At 42.0% G+C, this 17,527-nt stretch overlaps 1 protein-coding gene across 5 annotated transcripts in view; it reads left to right on the plus strand.

Moving 5' to 3' along the window:
- The window catches only part of PLCE1 (phospholipase C epsilon 1), a 143,440-nt gene that overhangs the window by 9,891 nt on the left and 116,022 nt on the right, over nt 1-17,527 (plus strand). For 2 of the 5 annotated variants that reach the window (XM_081006749.1, XM_081006753.1), the window contains exon 1: nt 2,265-2,662. The exons of 1 other annotated variant lie outside the window; for it this stretch is intronic. The gene's annotated coding sequence lies outside the window, so the exon portion shown is untranslated. Of the gene's footprint in view, nt 1-2,264; nt 2,663-2,850; nt 2,980-6,598; nt 6,706-17,527 lie in introns of those variants that run through there. 2 more of the 5 variants (XM_081006750.1, XM_081006751.1) reach the window with 2 other exon arrangements.

Below are 17,527 nucleotides of genomic sequence, written 5' to 3' on the forward strand. Positions count from 1 at the left end.
TCAGCTTCAAAGACCAAATCAGCCTTTTAGCACCTTTACTTGAGGGTGACTTCATTGTAAAGACGCATAGAATCAGCTGGCCTGCCTCACACCAGCCGGAGGAGATCCTGCTGTGTTGACAGATGGTCATAATATAGTTGAAGTGAGCCTTGTTCTAGATGCCTGTGTAGCAAGTCTCAAGTGGTAAGATGAACAGCTATCTGATAAATAACATGGACAAGGAGGACTTACAACTTTGGAGCAGCATATTGATCAATAAGTGCTCTTTAGAAATGTCCGTCATGAAAAACGGGACCTAAAAATAACATAAGAATACTGCCTAACAAGATTAGTAAAGAGACTAATGGAATTATACAAATGGGCTTATTCATATAGGCACACTATCTGAACAAGCTCAGCTTATTTTAAATAGTCCCAGAGAAAATGGACATAAAATGCCTTTATAGGATTTCAATCTGCTAGAAAAATTGCAAGCTCCACAGGTCTGCTTTTAAAATTGACGGTGGAAGTTGGAGTAGGGCCAGCTCATCTATTGGACAAAAGGGGCATTTGTGCCTGGAGCAAGGAACACATCTGCAGTTGCCACAGAAGTATGGCGTCTGTTTGGACTCTCTGAGTATCGATCAAACTTTGCTAGACGGAACTTGAAACAGGATTTGCCATTCTGAAAATAACGCCTCAAGAGCATGTGGATATAGTTGCTTCAGTTTTTTTAACTGAAGCATGAAACTGGATCTTGTTGTCATTATGTTTACTTTCAGGATGAACTTGTGTTAAAAGTTTATCTAGTGACACAGCTATTTATTGATGGACCGTTATGAAGGGAATTGCATTGGCCTCTGATATCTGGACCCACCTAACACGTATACAAATCAAGCTCTCATATCTGAATAAGGAAGTCACAGGTTGCTTGGGAGTCCAAGATCCAGAACTGATGCTTCCAAAGTCCTTGGAGGGAGACAGCAAGCGTGCTGCCTTAAGTATGCTAGCTGACAGCTGCCCAACTGACCATTGTATGGTCATGGAAAGCAGGAAATAAAACTGAGGCACATGGAAATTTCTTAAGTCAGAAGCATGGACCAGTCAAAGCATAAATTAAAAAATTAAGGCTGCAATCCTATGCACAACTGGGAGTAAGCCCTGCTGGGCTTCTGGAAGCATGCAAAACACCAAATCAACAGCAGTGTTAATACAAAAGCGGTAACCCTTTAATAAAAATATCAAGAAAGGAGCATAGCAATGCTCTTCTGGTATTACGTATGAGCAGCTCTTTGTGATGGTCTGGACACACTTAAGTCCCCTGGTAGTTAGTAGTCCATATGGAAATTATCATTTCCTTTGGTTTCAGTGGGAGTTAAGCATGTGCTTAAATTTATCCTGTTAAAGTCAACACAACTTTAAAAGTGCTTTAACTGTTAAAAGCTGGGCACTGCCCTTTATTTTCCTCCACTTAAATATTATATTAACTTGTAAATGTTATTGCCACAGCACTAATAAAACGCTACTAACCTTTGATTTGTATCCCATCTGTACAACATTTAAGAACTATTCCCAACCGATCTCAGACTAAATGGCTTAATAAGACAGAAAATAGTTTTGCTCAAACTGCAGTGTAGAGAGGTGCAATATGGTTTCTGAATAAAGTAACCATGCCTAGTGTATTCAGAATATGTTTTAGTATATGGCCGATGCACAGCAGTAAAAGTGAATTGTAAAAGTTCAGACCCACCCCACTTTTTAAACTTTTTTAAAGTGATGATGTGTTCCTGATACTGGAAGAGAATGTAGTAAATTAACTGCAAGTTTTACAGCCCAGTTCTGGGATATGGTCTCCACATACCATAATTATGAAAATTGCCATGCTCTTCGTATATAAAAGTCCAGAATAAAATGGTCCACTGCCTTCGGCCAACTTTTGCTTCTCAGCTTGAGAAATTAATGTTCCAAAAAATTTCCTTGTTTGGCTTGGGGTGCCTGTGTGATCTTTTGCATGCAAAGATGTCCAGTCCAGTCAAATGGTAGTTTCTCATAAAACAGATGGAAACTTCACAATATCTCCCCCCGCAAACACACACACTGCCCCCTCCCCAAAGAGCCCTTTTAGTTTACTGCCTTTCTTCCCGTAGATAATAGCTGGCAGCAGGGTTCAGTGCCGAGGCTGCGCGCTCCACTTCTGAACAAAGTCCTGAATCGAGCCATTGTTTCCACTGCGATAGCCTGCATTTTTTCACTGGACAGAGAAAGCAGGGTGTAAAAAAGGCACCTTGTGTAAAACTGTTGGCAGGGCTTGGAAGTGAATTAAGAGCTCCACAAGGTCTGAGCGCGGCAGCTCGGCTCGCTCATTGAGCTCTGGAAGCCCAGTCAGCTCAGACATTCCAATGCAGTGAGGCAGCAGCGGGGACTCACTCGACACACACACGAGAGAGCGAGGCAGCCAACTCCTCGTCCAGAAGCGGCAGATCAGCCGATCTCCTCCTCTCCTCTCCTGAGTCCGCATACACAATCGGGGGACGAGGTGGGTTGGGGGTGGGTGGGAGGAGATGAAAGGTAGACGCGATGGCTCGGGACCAGGTCCTTGCCTGCAAAGATGTGGGGATCTGCTCGCCGTTCACTGAGAACGACGGATCGGGACTCCGAAAGGCAAGCCTCCCGCGCCTCGAAGGTAAGAGGTTGACTTGGAAACTTGGAGGGGAATCAGCTGTTTCTTTTCTGCTTAGTTTTTTAGCGCCCCGCTCCAAAACAAAAAATCTGATCCTCCCCTGTTCTGCAAGTGTTGATTATTGGATTGATTTAACACACAAAAGACACCAGATCTTTTGTGAGTTATCTCGACCACTCTGCTCATTACAGATCCAGGGCATTAAATAACTCGGGACTCCCCGCGCGCGTGCAAACGCACACACGAGACCCAGTTTGCAAGATCCCGGGCAAAATCCGATGAGTGCATCGAAGTGCTGAGCTGTGAGCCCTTCTCCAAAGGTATCCCCGCCACTCTTTTCGAGCCGGAGGGGGCGGGGGAGAGTTGCCTCCCGGAACTGAAACTTTAGAGGGGCACATTGTAATAGACCTGGATGGACCGAGGGAAATACGAGACAAGTCTGCACAGTGCAGACTGGTTGCTGGAGGCTGATGCGTCGGAAGAAACGGCAACAGAGGCAGCGGCGGAGCTTCTGTCTCTGCAGTCCAACGAGGGGAGTACACGTGTATGTGCGTGCGCACGTGTAAAAGTTCCCAACGAAGGAAAGCTTTGCGCAGGTGCTTAGCTGCCTGGCCTGGCTCTGCCTGCCGTGGCAGATACTAATCTCCTCCACCACCTGGCAGGTGTGCGGTTGGGCGGAGAAGGGAAATCCCTTCCGTCCCGTGGGAAGGCACTTGATCTCACAATGAAAAGGGCTCGCTCCCAGGCGGTCCCTGCTAGGGAGGCGGAGGTGGGAGGAAAGAATGAATGAATGAACGAACGAACTCCCTTTCGAAAGGGCTTCCCGCACCCCCGATTATTCAGTGACCAAAGTCGAGAACAAGAGGAAGGAAGCCGACTCCTTTCCATCCCTCGGCATGCAGGGTCGCTTTAAGGGCAGCTCTGTTTGTCTGTTTGAAAGGTTTTGTCATCTTTCAATAGATGTGGAATCGTCGCCTGCAAAAAGGGGGAGAGGGAGGAGGACTGGCTGTCTCAGAGTAAGGATGCTAATCTTTCCCCACGTGGTGTGATAGTCTTTGAAGATTTCCTAAGGGGAGGAGAAAAGGGTTCCTTTGGCATCACTGCTTTCTTCTTCTTCTTCTTCTTCTTCTTCTTCTTCTTCTTCTTCTTCTTCTTCTTCTTCTTCTTCCTACTCTAAAATTACACCCACCTCTTCCTGCGCTGAGCGACTGTGTAGGAAAAGAGGGGGAAATGATGAATGGAGGACGAAAAGATGAAGACGTTTGGCTGCTGGTATGATTTCTCAGCATCAGTTTCTTGCATCATACATTCGTGAATCCCATGTGTTGCATACAGCCCCTATCTCTTCCCTCAAAGTTGTCCTTCAGGGACGTTCCAATGGGCAATATTTTGCTCATTGGAAGATGTGATACTCTCCTTCTACATTAGCTGATACTGTTGGGGTTTGTACTAGGGTAGGATGTGCAGTATTTTAAAATGTGAGTGATGTCTTTGGCTATGAAAGATGCTCAGGTCTTCCCATCTTGCTCACTTATTTTCCGCTAATTTTCAGGACCAGGGGGTTCCGCTAATTTTGGACCAGGGGGTCCAAACTCCTGTGGTCTGCCATAACAAAATTAACAAGCTCAGTCATTAAAGCCAACGTTCACAATGGAGTATTGATTTGTTTTGAATTGCACAGGACTTTTCCTGTGGCTGGATATTAAAAAAAGAGAGGATTTTAAACACAAGAAATAAATTTATTTTTAAAAAATTGGATAGCTCCGAGTGAGGTCATGGTATTAAGTCATTTTAGTTGCATATTGTTTCAGCCTTGAAAATGGAAAGTGTGAGTCTTGAAAATTATTTGAGAACTCTACTGATCTTTCCCACTGTTAGAACTCCAATACTGAAGCACTTTGTAATTATTAAAAAGCAAATGTCTGGCTTGCACTTTGATAGCCTTATGTAGGTGTTCAGTGCTCATGAAAGGTGATGGTCCATAATTGGATCGGTTAGCCCTGCCTCCCAGTGCTTATCTAGAGGTTGGCAAAATTGGCCCTCGCTGGGAGTGCAGGCCCAGAAGGGGTGCAAAAATCACCCCCAAAATGTCTCCAGTTATCTGTGTAAGGTCCTGAATTTAGACAAGAGCTGGGAGCTGAGTGATAGAAGAAAAGGCAAAACGCTATGAAGGCAAACTACTGGAGCATATTATGTATATGTGTATGGTGACATGCCACTATTATTGTGAGATCAAACATGGGAGAATCTTTCCATCCTTGCACCACGGCATAAAGGTGTGTGGGATTTTTTTGCCCTTCATCCTCCTCACCTTGCCTTGACTCCCGATGCTTTGAGTACTTGGACCTTGTAAAATGTAGTAATTTCTAATGTGGCTATTGCAGTAAAGTGATGGGGGGGAGCCCGCATGTTGATATATCTCCCTTCTGAGGGTGCAAGGGACCCTAGGGTATACCTCTGCCAAGAGGCCCACAGATTTCCCACCCCTCAGCTAAAGCCTTACTGGTTTGTGAGTTGCACAAAACCCTTCCTGCGAATGGATGTACAAGAAAAATAAAACTGTGAAAGTTATTTACCTTTTAATGTTATCCTTATGTTCTTTATTAGACACTAAGATTGAAGATCCAAATGCTCCCTTGAAAATAAAATTGCTAAATAACTAAAAATTAAATAAAATAAATGCTGCTCTTTCTGGTGTCTTTAGTGTGCAACCAATACAAGCTTGGGACACCTTTTGTGCAGCAATGCCCTTACTGGTGTTTAGCTTTTATAATGAAAAGTGTATTGGTTCCACACGTCCTAGAAATCAGAACATCTGCCCTAGAAACACCAATTCTATATTGGGTATGTAAATATATTAGTGCTCTGCTCATGGGACTTGTTAAGTGGAAACGCTGCTTTGAGGTCCTAGATGGCCTGGGATTCCTGAAGGAGCATCTCTTGCATAAATCTACTTGAATACACTGGTGTGAATACACTCCAGATTTCCCTCCAGACTTATGTCTAAGTTACCCAAACTAGTGTGGTGTTTGAGATGGTTTTGGTACTAACAAGGCAAAAAGTGCACACAAAATGGCCACCCCCATCCCCCAGGTATACAACTAAGCATGCTTGGTGCCTCTTTACACTGTCAGTCTGAATAGCTCACTTGGTTAGACTCAGCATGGTGCTGATAACATCAAGGTTGTAGAATTAATCTAAGCAGAGGTTGGATGGCTGTTTGTGATATATGATCTAGTTGAGATTCCTGCATTGCAGGGGTTGGACTAGATGCTCCTCAGGGTCCCTTCCAACTCTTATGATTCTATGATCCTGTGTTTACTTAGAAGCAAGCACAAATGAATGCCCTAGGGCCTCAGGTAGCAAGCAGTTGTGTCAAAATGTCATATTCTGCACCCACATACACGTGAGAAAAAGAGAAGTAAAATCCATTGTGACCCTGAATAGCCTTCACTTTAGAATAGGATTTGGAGCACTAACAGCTTTGTTGTGACCTTCCCTTCTGGTCTTTAAGGTTCCCAATAATCAGCGTTTGTTTGTTTTTTGCTGCAAAGCTAAGACCTCCACTTGAATTTGTCACCACATATGCACACACACACACACACACACACACACACACACGAAGTAGTTTTAAACTGGTTTTTAACTAGGCCGTTGCTTGCTTCTAGTTTCCCGAAAAATGTTCCTTTTCTTCCCATGCTGAAAACCACCCTCAGCTCTACGAAGTTCTCAGGCCTAGCCTTTTTGAGAGCTAGTTATTGCGGGGTTGGCCACCATCTCTTCCTCACACCGCCTCTAAATTTGTGGCCTGACTAAGCTTTTTCTTCGTTTCTGTATGGGTGCATGATAATTTTTTTGTCCTACTGATCACAAAGAATGAGTCAAAAGTTTCAAAAAAGCTTTCCTTCAGGGTTTTTCAGGAAAAGGAAGGAACTTCTCTCTATTGGATTCGGTCTGGAGAGACCTTGGGTTCAGATCTCCACTTGGATGTGAAAGGCATCATCATCATCATCATCATCATCATACAGTACAGCCTTTTTGCCAAGGTACCCAAGACAGTTTTCAGTTTTACAGTACTTGCACCTATTCACTCAAAGCTAAAAATGAAACACACAACCACCTATGGTCCCACAACCCTTCTTCTCTCCTCACAGTATAGGCATTGAGACTATATTTCATTTTAGTCTATCTTATGAATCTATTATCAGCACACAATACAATGATTTTGAACATGCCACCTTAAATGCCTTGTAGAGAATATGGTATGATGGTAGTTAATTGTTTTTTATTAGTAGTATTTATCTGTATTCCACCCTTCATTTGTCGATCTCAGGGTGGTTTACAGCACAGAAATACAAGATAAACTCAAGAACAAAAACAAAATAAACAAGGTGAAAGTGAATTGACATTACAAATAAAGTGTCAGTTTTCACATTGGAACTGGGATTTATGTGGGGGGGGTGGGGGACGGTGGCGATGCAACTTTTGCTTCAGCAATGAAGCAGCATAGACTGTAAGGGCTATAGGAGCTGAAGACTCCATGCTTCCTGGCTCTCAGTCAGGCCCTGGTCTGATCAGGGGTTTCTATGTGCTCCTTGTGAGTAACCTCACACTGGTATCTCTGAAGTTCCTGACTTGCCATCACCCCTGCTTTTGTGGCCCTGGATGAGAATTGGCTAGGAACCTAGGTAGCTGCTGTGGGGGCCTTTGGTACTGGGAAAGGGATATTCAGTTTTGATGGCTTACTGAGGCCATTAGGAGTTTTGGAGATCTGCTGGAGAATCCCAGTACCATTGCTCTTCATCATAGGAGGTTGTTGAACCCCATCACAAGGTCATATACCCATGAATATTGTGATGGTAAATCTGTTCCACGTTCACAGTAATTAAAGTAGATTAGTAACCTCACTTCACCCGTATGTTGCAAGGGTGGAAAACTACACACTTAAATCTGAAAGGATAGTTGGAGTGTATTAAAAATGTAGCTAATCTGCTTTTTAAAAAAATTCTAAAGTATGGAAAAATAGTGGCTATAGTTTGGGTATTTTCTCAAACTTGTGGCTACCACAACATAAGGGGCTATTTTACGGGACTAGTGCTGTTTCACCACCACTTTGTCCTGTGGTTTTCTGGACAGATCCCCCCCTTCCCTTCCTTGTTGGTAAACTGCTATGTAATAATGCTTCAGAAAAACTGCTATTTAATTTAACCAGACAAGATTCTGGTGGAACATCATTTCATTTCACTTTCAGTTTGTATACTGCCTTTCCACATTACTATACACAAGGAGGAATTAGTACTTCACACATTCAGTAAAGATATGCTATTAAAACAACAACAAAAATGCCATATACTCATCTGTAGCATTCCTGTTCCACTGGACATACATCTCAAAAGCTAACATAATCTCCCCCCCCCCCCCAGGTGATGGTCCGTCATAAATACGAACCCCACATTGGGGAAAAGATTTCTGCATTGCTGGCAGTTGGACTGGATGATCCTCGTGGTCCCTTCTAACTCTATACTGTAGTAGTATGGTTGTTTACTTACTATATTGGGCTGCAATTCAGAGAAATGTGAGCTTATTTAAATCCCTTTAATAACTTTATCTGGATTGTGCCCTTTGTTTCACTAATGAGCCTAATGTTTTAAATAAACAGTTAGCCCATGAAGACTGAAAGTTTTTCTAGGCACAAAATAGGCAGTAATGTGTATGTTTTTTTCACATTTTAAAAAATCTGCAATGGTGTCAATGGTTTTCACATTGCTGTATTAAAAGTGTTGGGGCTAGAACACTTTTTATCGTCACAGAGAGAAATTCTACTTTCAGTTCAAGTTTAGTTCTGTTCTGTACTTGTACTTATGTATGTTAAGGGTGTGACTGACTGAGTACTCGGTATACAAGCGCAAGAGTCGGTGTCATGTGGTGTTTGCTGCAAAAAGCTTGTGCAAATATTTCCTAGGTTGGGAATTCACAATACTACTTCTGCCCTGCATAGACTGTATTCAGCGGCAGAGGAAGCTGCTTGGATGCTTGGGGCGGCGCACCCATAGGGGTGGGGCGAGGGAGGAGTGAGCTGCCATAGGGGCGAGGCGCACCGCGGGGTCTCTGGAGACTGCCTGCCTCCTCCCACTCAGCCGCCCTACAGCTGGGCGGGGAGGCAGCGGACCGTTTGGGCAGCACAGAGCCACGCAGGAGAGATGTGTGGCTTGGGCTCGCTGCAGGCCCTGCGGTGAGTGACACCCAATATTTTGTCACCCCTCTCAGGGGTGACACCCGGGGCGACCCGCGCCCACCGCACTCCCTTCCTCCACCCCTGACTGTGTTAACTGTCTTTTCTGAGCATAATTTCTTTTTTTACTTCATTACCATTAAAAATAAGTACAATGCTTCGCACTAGAGCAGGGTCAGCAACCTTTTTCAGCCATGGGCCAGTCCACCGTCCCTCAGACCATGTGGTGGGCCGGACTATATTTTGAAGGAAAAATATGAACATATTCCTATGCCCCAGAAATAACCCAGAGATGCATTTTAAATAAAAGCACACATTTTACTCATGTAAAAACACCAGTCAGGCTCCACAAATAACCCAGAGATGCATTTTAAATAAAAGCACACATTCTACTCATGTAAAAACATGCTGATTACCAGACCGTCTGTGGGCCGGATTGAGAAGGCGATTGGGCCGCATCCGGCCCACGGGCCTTAGGTTGCCCACCCCTGCACTAGAGTGTACTGTACCACTTTAGGCTGCAGGTTACATTTTGAACAAGTCTCTATTTTTTCTTTGTAACCCCCCCCCCCCAGTGCAATTAGAAGCTTTGGTAGCAAAGAGGTGGGCTACTACATTTTACCCTGATGCAGGGAAGCGGCGTCGTAGTGTTGTTTGCCATCACCAGGTGGGCACGTGTGTGCATGGGTAGGGGTGGAGCTCAGAGGGTGACTGAAGCCCACCGTGCCAGCCCAGCCCTCATCACTGGAGCCAAGCAGGTCCACGTTGCGGTGTCTGCACTGGGGAGATATATTCCCAGATGTAACTCATGTGCGTTGGATTATGCATCTAACTGACTTCCACAGAATTGAAGTAGTTTACATGTAACGACTTGGATTCCAAGATAAATTAATTTAAGGAGGTTTGCAGAAGGAAGTCCTCCCCTCCCCTCTCCCATGCTTTAAGCTGACTTTTCTTAGGATCCAAAGGTGTGCACTTTACCTTAACAGAGTTGCCAATCATTATGTAGTTAATGGACTAAGTTCTTGTTCATTTATTTATTTTGATAGTAAAACATGAATAGTTCCTGTGGTGACATAGAGGTGTATATCTGAATAGTATTTCAAGCATTTATCTTGGAAGAATGTTTTAATTCTACTCCTGTGCACAACTGCTGCATAACTTGCATCTAATAATAGCATCGTTTTTTAACAGATGATTCTCCAGTTGCCTGTGACCTTGCTTAATGCTGGAGGACTTTGCTGTTTGTTTCAGACAGGAGCAGTGCTCTGGTGTGTGATGTTTCCTCCCACGATGTTTGTCTTCATCTGTGCTACTGTGGACAGCAAAAATGCTGTTGAAGTGAATTATGTATAGTAATCTTCAGAGTTCTGCTACAGAACAGCACTTCAGTGACTTAGTTGGCTAACTTCCCCTTCATACCAGGACAGGGCATCAACAGACGGCATTTAAATTATTTTCTGCTTGAATATCATTTTACGGTGTAGAGAATCTTGTTCGGTAGAGCAAAAGGCTGAATGTAAAAAAGCTGATTGTATGAGTCGGATGTGTACTCTGGACTTTCAAAAAGCTGTTTTCAAAAAGCTTAAGGAACTTCTGGGTGAGATCCCATGGTCAGAAATACTGAGAGAAGGGAGTCCACGATAGATGGAAGTTTCTTAAAGGTGAGAAGGCACAACTGAAATGCGCAAACAGTTCCAGTAAGAAAGAAAAGTGGGAGGCATCTGAAGAAGTTTTTGTGCCTTGAGCTGAGATTTAAAAGGGGCAGATATAAAAAATGAAAAAGGGGCAAATCATGAAGGAAGAATATAAACGATCATCCAATATTTGCAGAGAAGACAGGTGGGCTAGAGATGTTAGAAATAATAAAATGGGTGGTGGTGGTGTTTTACTATGTTTGAAGAAAGAGGAAGAACAAGAAAGTAGCCAGACCTCTGTGTGTAGAAGACAGAATACAGTCATACCTTGGGATGAATATGCTTCAGCTTGAATATTTTCGGTTTGCGCTCCACAGCAACCCGGAAGTAACGGAGCGCGTTACTTCCGGGTTTCGCCACTCATGCATGTGGAGACGCTCAAAATGATGTCACACGCATGCGCGGAAGCAGCAAAACGCAACCTGCGCACACGCAGATGCGCAGTCGCATCTTACGTTCACTTCAGGATGCGAATGGGGCTCCGGAACGGATCCCATTCGCATCCAGAGGTACCACTGTAATGGCACTGGGTGACAGAGAGAAGGAAAAACAGCTCAACACCTGTTTTGCTTCTGTCTTCACTCAAAAGGAATACAGTGCCCAAACTGGTGATAATAGAATAAATGATGTCGAGAGGGAACTACAGCCCAAGATAGAAAAAGAGGTGGTAAGGGAACACCTAGCACCTTTAAATGAGATCGCCAAGGTCTGAGGAACTACAAGGTTACTAAGGAACTTGCAGATGTAATCTCAGAGCCTCTTATCTATAATCCTGGAGAATTCTTGGAGAACTGGGAACAGGATTCCACAGTTTAGGTATCAGGATTTAATCGCCAGTCATCAGCTGGTGTTGTCAAACAACAGCTCAAGAGCCACAGGTCCCCCCCCCCCCCCAATCCCCTGATGAGAAGTTATATTTGGAGATGCCAGCAACTCAGTCTGCAAAATGAGCTATGTCCCACCCCCTGATTACTCTAATGTTTTCATTGTAGTAGTTAAATGAAGAAACAGTAAAACTGAGCCTTTATGGCGTGAGAGCTTAGCCTTGACAATAGATGTAGAAATGCACTTTCAGGAGAGTAAAATCTGTTCTCTTGTTTGGAAAGCCAAAGTCCTTCAAAAGAGCACTGTAAATTCATATAATGAATGCTTGTTATAACAAGCATTTGTATGCCCTTATCTTGGTAGTGGTTGTTTTATTACTAGTCTTCATGTTTCCCATGTATACTTCCACCCAGATGATTCCCCAGTAGCTGCAGAAGATCAGTCTAGGAAATTTGAGTAATCACTTATTGTTCTTCTCTTGGCAAGTGGGTTGTCGTCCTTATGGAATGCTGACATTTCATAAAATCTCATAAAATACATGGACTTGGACTTGAAATTCAGTAGGTCAGGGGAAACTTTCATTCACAAAACAGTAATTGTTTCTGTATTGATGCATTTTTCTATCAAAAGTTTTTATCTAAAAGAAAAATGGAAATAATGTGAACATAAATATTTAGAAGAGACAGATAACATAAGAACTGACATACTAGGCTGCAAATATATAGCTCTGCCAAATTTAGGTTTGCGTATATATCTTATAACAAAAACATCTAATGTACATGAGATAACACACTTGACTGATGGACTGAAATGTAGGCACACATAGTATGGACTCATTTTTTTACACGGTGCTTCGTTTACATTTCAGTGATATAAAGCATGGCTTTTCTTTTGTCTAAAATGAAATTGAGCCAGTTAGGCTGCAATATTATAAACACCTAGCAAGGAGTAAGTACTTTTGAACTCAGTGGTACTTACTTTAAAGTAGACATCTAGAGGATTGCATTGCAAGTCCTATTTGCACCACATCTAAGTTTGTTTGTTTGTTTAACAACTACTTTGGGTGGAGTATAGCATTACTTCTATGCTGCAAACCCTGTTCAGTTGATACTACAGAGATATTCGCTGAAGACAGGTTTATGCAAATGTTTGGAATAATAATACCTGTGGAATGTTGCACAGAGAGACCCATGTTTGCCATGTATGCAAAACAAACCAGCCCTCCTGTAACTACAGTAAATTCCTTGTTTTAGAAACACTCTGTTGCTATACAGTGGTACCTCGGGTTAAGTACTTAATTCGTTCTGGAGGTCCGTTCTTAACCTGAAACTGTTCTTAACCTGAAGCACCACTTTAGCTAATGGGGCCTCCTGCTGCTGCCGCGCCGCTGGAGCACGATTTCTGTTCTTATCCTGAAGCAAAGTTCTTAACCTGAAGCACTATTTCTGGGTTAGCGGAGTGTGTAACCTGAAGCGTATGTAACCTGAGGTACCACTGTAATTCTCAACTAGTTAGAAATAGGACTCTGCCCATATTGTATATTAATTTTGGGTATGGTTGAGACCTTGCTATTTCTTAAATAATAAAACTGTTTCCATTTTCTTCTTCATCCTCTCTTTAAGCCAAGTTTCAACTTTTATGTCATTGCCTCTCAGCCAATATTATTTTTACAGTATTAGCTAATTTTGTTATTGATTTGTTCAGCTGGTCACTTTATTGCCCACTCTCAGCAGCTAATCAATATATTACTGAGACTGCCACTTCAAAAGCTGACAGAACTCTTAGTTCTTTACTTGCAAGGAATTGTGATACAATTGTTTCTCAGATAAAGTAGACATTGGCACTGACTAATTGCCATGAAGAGTCTGTTTGACTGCCACTCGAGAGGCCAACTGAATTTTGCTGTGAGAATTATTCTAAAAAATCTGTAGTGATGTCTACTGATCAGTAGTGATTAACATCAGTGCCAAATTACAGTCCTAATTAGAAAGCTGTGACATGTTTTTTTCTGAATAAATATTTTCACTGTAGCGCCGACTCCTCCTTTGCGCCTGGCTTGTATTATTAACCCCCCTGTCCCCTCCCTACAAGATTTATAGAGAGAAACCAATTCTCATCCCCAGTTGCCTAGACACCTTCCATCTGCACTTCAGAAACCCTCAGCTCTCTCTAGCACTCTTTGCCCTTTGATTAATTTCCCCAGTCCCTTCTAGTATGCATTCTGGAAAATATGGGAGGGGATAGCTGTGTTAGTTTGTTTAGAACAAAAACAAGAGTTCTATGGCAACTTGAAGGCTGGAAAAATCCAAAATGTCCAGAGCGCAGCTCACAGTGAGTGGTCTTTTCTTTGTGAAAAGTACAGTTACAAAACTGCTCTAAACATGGTGTTTTGTAATCATGTAAATGGGGCATAGTCCAAAAATGTCACCAGACTGTGGGCTTCTTTGTCTTGCTAGCTGCAGTCTAGGAACCACTGAATGGTTGGTTGTTTACCAGCTGCTTTTTCCCTCTCAAGGTACTCAACCTACCAGGTAGTCAACTGGTTGTGAAGCAGAATTCCTATGAGAATTGCTTAGTGGAAGAACAGAATTCTGAGGACAGAATTCCAAAGGGGGGCTTTAGCAAGAAATTTGGGTGAAGAAAAATTGGTGACATTTTCGTGCATTGTCCGCAAAACTCCTGACATAGTAACACAGTATTAAAACAAACATGAACCACTATGAAATGTCAGTGAAGAAACTAAATAACATGTATCGTTTATTCATAGCTTGTTCCTACAGTTGCAATCGAAATTATTCAACCCCCATTGCAAATCGGGTTATTTAATCAAAATTTACAGACTTTCAGCTGTTTTTGTTTCATTGACTAGGTATGTTTCACTTTTGAACTGGGAGTTACAAATTATTCCTCTGAATTCATTATATTGGATTAAAATGTAGATCACTAACTTTTAAACTCTGTTATTAGCTGATATTTAGGGACAAGTATAAAATAATACGCTTGAAAACAAGGACAATTTTTAAAATTAAGGAAAACTGTCTAATTACCCATATTGATGAGTAACCAGAAAATATCAGGCAGTGAGAATGATTTAAAAAAAAAAAAAATCCATTTTGACTGTTTTCCTGCTTTAATGTAACAGAGCTTTCAAATGATTTCACACTCTGAACGAGTCAGTTATTGAGGTGGGCTTCTTCCCAGAGACTGACGTAATTGGCAAAGCTAAAGTAAGCACAGTTCTTGTTTGCTGACCAAATATTATTTGTGGCATTCTAAATAGGGTTCCCATTAATACTAAAATATATGAAAAAAACAGCAGATTTTGACCATATTAAAAGGAATGAAGTTGTCATTTATGTGTGTGACTCAGAAATTCAGCTGTACTTACTTTATAAATGAAGAAGAATGCTGTTGAATAAATATTCCGTAACAGATATTTAATCAGTTTTGAATATGCAGTAGGATGAGCTCTGCATGTAGATGCTTCGTGGGAATATGAAAATAGAGAATAAAAAAAAAGAAGATCTTCTTATTGGCTATCCATTTGCTCTTTTCTGGTGGGGATAATACTCCCTACTTGCTTGAGATGGAGTACTTCAGCGCTCTACAATACGGTCAATTTAATTTGTAACAGAGTAACAGAGACTGGAATCATCTTTGTAATATTATTTCTATTTTACCTTCAATAGACCAGGTGCAGCTGGGATAGGGAAACAAGAACAAGTAGACTGTAATAAATAGACAGCAATACCAGACCCCAAATAATAAGAGTTTTTTGCAGGCTAGACACAAAGGTGGACTTTGAGAGCTAACCCCGCCCCCCCCCCCCTGTATAGTTTGAATTACCTCCATTGGGGATTTCATGACCCTTCAGCTCAAGAAACCGGGGAAGCCAGTTTCACATCTTTCTCCTGTTCTGCAGGTGACTGCAAGCTGACTATTTTAAAAGGTGATGGAGGTGATCTGCTGCCCGAACTGCTCATTAATCAGCATTCATTATTATGACCAAGCTGTGGAAAAACCAAAGTGATGTTTTTTCCTGAGCAAGGACAGGCACAATCCAAAGCATTATTCAGATTCTTTACACTTTATGGGTTGGATCCTGACTAAAGTTAGTTGACATTAACTCCCACTGATTTCTAATGGATATATTCCCTGTTTAGGGAAGTTTTAAATATTTAATGCTGTATTGTTTTTAACACTTGATTGGAAGCTGCCCAGAGTGGCTGGGGAAACTCAGCTAGATGGGTGGGGTATAAATAATATATTATTATTATTATTATTATTATTATTATTATTATTATTATTATTATATAAGTTAAACTAACATCATCTGGACTGAACCCAGTGAGTTTGGGTACTTATTCAGTGTTCTGCTTAAGTCCGAGTGCTTCACTGTTCAATATGCAGCCATGCAAATAACTCTTCAACTCTATCAATAGACCCCTGACATTTAATACTTAGATTCTCTCTACCAAGATGCTAGTCTCTGGACTTTATAGTCTATCATTCCTTAACACGAGCCAGCTGATAGCCCCCCACCCTCCAGCTCCAGTTCTATTTTGGGGGTCAGAGTTTCCCTGCTGTTGCTCTCTATTATATTATCTACACACTTTGAAATCAATGGAAGATGTTGAGGATATTAACATCCTTCAGCAAAGACACCTAGAATGTAGTGCTTAGGTATAATAAGACCCAAAGTTCAGGTCAGGAGATCAGGTGAATGCTTGTCTAAACAGGTATGTGTTCAAGGGCCAGCAGAATGCCAGTGTAGATGGGCCCCCTGTTATTTCAGCTGGGAGAGCGTTCCACAATATTGATGTGCAAAAGCCACAAACCAAGAAGCATTCAGCCATGGCAAAACTGCATTAAGTTCTTAATGCCATTACTGGGCAATGGAAAGGAAGTTGTTTTCTTTTTTGGGTTGACAGAGAATGGCTTGCCTAAGGCCAGCGAGTTAGTTCAGCCTCTTACAGGGCAATCCTATGTATGTCTACATACAAGTAAGTTTCAATGTGGTAAATGGGACTCACAATCTAAACATCTAAGTAAGCAAAGCAAAACAACTCACCACCCCTCCATTATTGATGGTGTGTTTGTGTCAATTGTGTTGACAACCATAGTCTAGTTCTGCCCAGTAAACGTGCTGGTCAGGTTATGTGACCTGGTTGTTTCACACATTGATGCATGGAGAGCTTCTTTTAAAGTACAGTAAGTTGGGCAACAAGCTTTCCAAGCTGTAGCTGTCCCCACTTCCCCCATCCTGAGAAAAGTGTCGTCATATTCACAGCTGCTACACCCCAGCACTGGCGTAATCTTACTCCAATAAGTTTCCTGTTTTCCCCTTCTTTCAAACAGCACTTGCAGCACATGCCACCCCAAAAGCACTTTGCTTGTTTCAGCTTATGTTGATTTATTTGCACCTTTAATCCAATTCAGTTTTAGAAATGCCATATTGAATATTACTCTAGATATTTTAAATTCACCTTATGGCTGCAATTCAACAACAATGCTTCAACAAATATAATTTTCATTGTAAAGAGTAACATTTTGTGACCATGAATACTGACAATTTGCCATGATGTCTCATTTTATATTGTTTCTGCTGTTTGACCTCTGATCTAATGTGATTTATCCGTGCTGAATCTGTTTCCTCTCAGTCTTATTTTGCTTTGCTGATGGCATGGAACACGTTACATTTCTCTGATGTATCAAAATTAGTCCTTTTGTTATTTACTGGATTAGTGATGGTATTAATGAAAGTAACCTTTGCCTGCACATTGCCTCACATTCATCTCCCATGTACTAACTGGATATTGTGCTTTCAGCTCTAAACAAATCCAGATTATATTTTCAGAATCTTTCATTGTGAAATCATGGGGCTTGATTCAGGCCATGGTGGGTGCAGTACTTGCATAAGGCATAACAGAGCCAGTTCTCCCTTACATCCTTTGTGAGCAGACATTCAGTGCACCTGACGTTTAGGTGTGATGGCAAGTCTCCATGCTTTGCATTTGTTGCGTGAGCAGAGGTGGCTGATTCCTCACAGTGGCTTGGTGTCCACATTGTAGGGGAAGAAAGGGAGCTTTGTTATACATACCCTGTAGTGATCCC

The sequence above is a fragment of the Podarcis pityusensis genome (genome assembly GCF_964106645.2).
Source record: "Podarcis pityusensis genome assembly, chromosome: 5".
In the NCBI taxonomy this organism is placed as follows: domain Eukaryota; kingdom Metazoa; phylum Chordata; class Lepidosauria; order Squamata; family Lacertidae; genus Podarcis; species Podarcis pityusensis.